The sequence below is a fragment of the Asparagus officinalis genome, chromosome 5, assembly GCF_001876935.1.
Source record: "Asparagus officinalis chromosome 5, Aspof.V1, whole genome shotgun sequence".
Lineage (NCBI taxonomy): Eukaryota > Viridiplantae > Streptophyta > Magnoliopsida > Asparagales > Asparagaceae > Asparagus > Asparagus officinalis.
Genome location: NC_033798.1, coordinates 129,651,895 through 129,656,851, shown reverse-complemented (window position 1 = coordinate 129,656,851; position 4,957 = coordinate 129,651,895). Strand labels below are relative to the sequence as shown.

The 4,957-nt window shown below is 34.4% G+C and overlaps 1 long non-coding RNA gene across 1 annotated transcript; it reads right to left on the bottom strand.

Annotated features, from left to right (window-relative positions):
- On the bottom strand, positions 2,228 to 4,713 carry LOC109841342. The gene is made up of 2 exons (XR_002247240.1): positions 4,490 to 4,713; positions 2,228 to 2,615 (listed from the first exon to the last, which is right to left on the bottom strand). It is a non-coding gene; the product is annotated as an uncharacterized LOC109841342 (long non-coding RNA).

The window sequence follows — 4,957 nt, the reverse complement described above, 5'->3', positions numbered from 1 at the left end:
TGTTCTTCAAAGATATTCTGTCCTTTTTAGAGGACAAATAGAACAAATCTTCCTCCTTATCCTTTTTTTAGGGTTGTAAAGTAGTTATATAGCTCATTCATGGTCATTGTCACTGTCATGATCAGTTTCATCTATATCCCTTTGAGAAATGGTGCTTATGAAGAAATCAAGCCCATATATTGTAAAATAGTAAGTTGATATAATTCAGGAAAGATAAGGTATTCATGTTGAGCACCGTAAACTGCTTGTTTGAAAGTCCAATAATACCAAAAAATTAATTTGAAGATTTGAAAAGCCTACGCATATTCTTTGTCTAATCTTTGATATATTTATATGCGTCAACATGAATATGAAGAAAGCATTTTGTATAAAAACTTCTGATGCTTTAATACCAATTTATGAAGAATCCTGTCGCTTTAAGCAAGGAATTATTGCGAGAAAATCATTTCAACAACAACTACCTTGTTATTTATTTCATTCCAAAAGAAACTACGTACAAGCTCTTTAGTCTTTAGTTTTTTCAAGAATATTGAAAAAGATTGGAGTAGAAAAGTGGTCTATTTGGAATCCACTCAAAAAGAAACACACAAAAAAAAGGAGAAGAAGAAGAAGAAAAGGAACGCATCAAGCAGAAGACAACAGGTATTGAATGACCAAGAGTCTATCTGTACCATTTCTTCCTTCAAATTTGGATCAATAAATCAATCATAAATGATAAGAAAAACTTTAAGCCATCCACAGTAATTTGTTCCTTAATGAGAGCATCGTATAAATCTAATAAAGTTCAAGAAGTTATTGATGCACAAGAACCTGAAATTAAAGTTTTTTTTTTTTCCTTCGTGACCCCATCGATGCAAATGTTTATGAATCAAAATCTGAAGAGACCTTACAAGACTCAACCACAATTAACTTTCTCCCAACTCCACCATTCCGGGAAAAGAATCCTACAGACGGCTCTCTATAGAAAACCATATAGGGGATATATCCGCCTTAGCATGAATTTTGATGTACATATTACTAATAACTACCGATACCGTCAGACTGCCTATCAGTGTGCCTAGAAAATCTGACATCAGACATCAGTTCCCACTACCTCAACGGTTTCCACCTGTGCTTCCATGAAAAAGGCCTTCACATGTTTCACTACAATCACTAGAAAATCTCACCACGGTTAATATTGGTTGAGAGCTGCTCGCATGTGATAAAGACCCACACTTAAAGTTGCTTTGGCTTTTCAATACTATCTTACAAAGCCTTAGGATTCATGTACAATCCTCCTCTCCCCAAAAAAACCTACCCCAAAAGAGAACTATAAAACTAACTTTAGTTGTGAAACACCCATTTCCTATCTCCCCTACACTTTTCATGTCATCAAAGCTTGAGACCAAGCAAGTCATCAAAGGCATGATTTTTGATAGTGGCCCTAGATGCCCACTAGTGAAAAGAAAATAATAATAGTAATAATAATAAGAGCAAAAGGGGTTTTGCTTTGTTAGGCTTCTCACTACCTCTACCATATACCTTTCGTTTCTGCCACAATTTTCAAGTAGTGGAGAATCAAAGTATAGACAACTAAGACAAGCCGTTGTACATGTACTCTTTGAATCAATGGATGAGAATGAAGAAACAATAGCATGTGGAAAGAAGCATGAGCAAACGTTTCAATGGGGGGACCAGGGTGGGTATATGGAACCCCATGCATGTGTGCATCTTCTATGGACAAACAAGAATTGCTCGTAAATCTGAAGTTAAAAAAAAAAGGAAATTGGGGCCTTCTTAATACTGTTGAAGGAGAGTACAGCTCATGAGTTGTGAATCGTTAAGGATTACACACTGTGATACTAGTGGGCTATTTAATTTGTTGCAACTGCACTAGCATGCGGCAACAGGGTCTGTGCTGCAATTTCAATTGCAATCAAACCTCAATTGATGAGGGAGGAAAAAACTAAAACAAACGCCTCCAGAGCAGTTACATGCAACATTAGTTTACAACAACTACAGTTACCGATACTTGCATTGTAATACAATTACAGTGAACCAAACATCATCTAAGGAAAAACATGGTTGCATATGGAACCATATACATGCTTCTTCTACTAGACAAACAACATTTGGTCACAAATCTCTGAAGGTTTTTAAAGAGGAAATTAGGGCATTTGTCCAATATTATTAAAAGTATTGAAGAAGGAGAGTGCAAGTGATAATGATTGGGTGAGGCATTACATTATGAACAAGTCATTAATGCAGTAATTAGAAAATATCTGAACAAGGTACAAAATTAATGCCATCTCTCCCTAAAACTCTCCCCTAATAAGGGAGAAAATTCATCTGAACATGATAGCTCACATTGAACTTTATTCCTTCATCTAAAGAGTGATCAGTATCAATGGTATTAATTCCTCTTTGATTACTAGCTAGAATGTTGTGGGCATTGTCTTTTATTCAATGGGGAAAGAGCTTTCAAACATTATGTTCTTAAAGGACTTGGAAGGGCCAGAAATATCAAAATACTTGCATTATTGTCCAGTGTCCCAATTGACTTTTTAGTTCATGTGGCTTGTCTCTCCATAGCCTTTGCACATAAAAAAATATGAGCCACGCATGATGTAGTAAAACTGCAAACAATATAAGTACTAAATCAATTTGAAATGTATTCAAAGCCAATAATGTGCGAAGTCAACTCCTTCATCTCCATTATTGCTTAGAACATCAGCATGATGGAACAAACTGATGTAATATAAATGTTGACCAATCAATCATCCCCTATAAGCTATAGTTGTGTTCTTTCATCACCCAAGTGTGCCACACAAATAAATTGAAGGGCCAAGGAAAAATTACCTACTAACCAATTCCTAATTGTTTAAATTGAGATAAAAAAAATATGGTCGTTGGTATAGCCTGCTAAAAAAAGGTAAACCAGTGCACGAAACTCGCACTATGTGCTCATCCGGAGAAGGATAAACCACTTTTGGCACTTGTGCAACAATATGTCAAATGAACAATAGATAACCATAAAGGAATGAAGAAAATGTTTATATTTTTGTTTGTCCTCTATTTATTCAAAAGTTTTTTGGATAAAATAATTAGACTTTTTCCAAATAGTTGCTCATATTATAGTTTAATTTCATTTTCATTCCATGGAAAAGGTGGCTAATTTATACGAAGTGTTATAAGAAAAAAAGTATATATCATCATTTCACACAACAAAAAAGGTTCTAAGAAGATATTTCGCAAGCGTGTTAAGGTAATATACACTTGTTTTAGTGTTTCTTTTATTTTTTATGCTGGTCCTTTTGTTTTACCGTTTCGGTGGCTTCATATACAGAGGTGTTTGTTTGGGCTTCAATTTGTTTATTCTTTTTCTGTTTCTTTTATAAGTTGGGCTACCTCAAAGTGAGTTGGGCCTTTACTTTTTCCATTATTTTCAGCTCATAAAATGGGCTACATTGTTTTTTCTCTCTCTCTTTTCTGAGTTAGCCCATCAAGAATAGGTATATTCTTTTATTATTATTATTTTCTTTTAAGGGCTACCTTTCTTCCAAATGTTATTAGTTGTAGGTTGAGTGACACAACTTGAGTCCAATGGACTTGGCTTTTCTTCTCATTTCCTTTTTTTTTAGTGTATTCTCGCCCTTTTCTACAAGGGTTCAATTTATTTTAATTATTTGATGATTTTTTTTTGTTATTTTATACATTTACTATTGTCATGGGCCTAATTTCTTTAGTCAATTTTTTAATTATTTGCTTGTTTCTTATGTCCTTTTTGTGCATTATTTTTTAATTACTTATAATAATAAAAAGAACATTGGTTATGATTTAACTTTTCGTTTGGATGACTTAATACATGAGCAAATTTTTATGTTGTTCCTTTACCTTAGAACTTTTACCCTATACACAGGTGCGGATCCAGGATTTCAGTTTTGGGGGGCCGCATACAAAAGATAGACGAAAAATTCAAAGTTAGATAAAGTATTATTTCAGTTATGTAAAGGTCAACTATGACGAAAGGACATAAGAAACAATTATGTAAAGGTCAACTATGCTAACGGATAGAGTGCCGCCGGTGGTGAAAATTAAGAATGGGCCAATTCTGCTTTTCCCCCCCTCCTTTTGTGGGCTACCTGCCCTCCAAATGAGAGTTTTGCAGGTTGAATCCAATGAAATTGGCGCTTCTTCTCATTTATTCTATATTTAATTAATTTCCCCCCTTATCTGTGGAGGTCCAATTTTTATTGATTCGTTTTAATTAGTTGATGAGTTTTAATTTTTTTACAGCCCAAGTTGTTGTTTTTTCTTAATAAAGTTAATAGACTTTGTTCAAACAGAGAGAAATACCAAACAATAAATAGGCTCAATCTCCAAACCAACATTCAAACGCGCCTGACCTAAGTCAAGAAACAATATTTGGCTAAATTTTTTTTTTTTTTTGGTGGGGGGAACAATATTTTATTAGAAGATTAAGTAACTAAAGATAATTACAGAAACATACCTTTTGATTGAGAAATCCCGATTCTATTCTAGGGTTCGATCGCGACGCCCACGGCTCCAATTTCTAGGGTTTCCAGCTTCGCAAATTTGTACTTCCAGCGACAGAGATGAGAGATATTGAGGAGATCCTTCAGGATTTCTCAAAGATCTGGCCAATTTTTTAGGGTTTAGGGCTCAGGAGGAGATGATTTTGGGGAGACTGTGAAAACATCGGGGGAGGCGGTAAATTTTTTGAGAACTAACTCCTGAACGCACGTGAGGTGTGAGAATTTATTAGTTGGGTTATTTTTGTAATCTGTGCTTCTCTTAGGGCTGTTTGTTTGCCTAAAAAAAATTTCAAAGAATAGGAAACTTATTTCTAAGAAAAAATATTTTAAGATTGTTTGGTTGGCTAAAAAAAGAAAGAAATCAAAGAATGTGAGATGAGTTGTCACATTATTATTGGATGATGTGTGTGATTTTTTAAGAA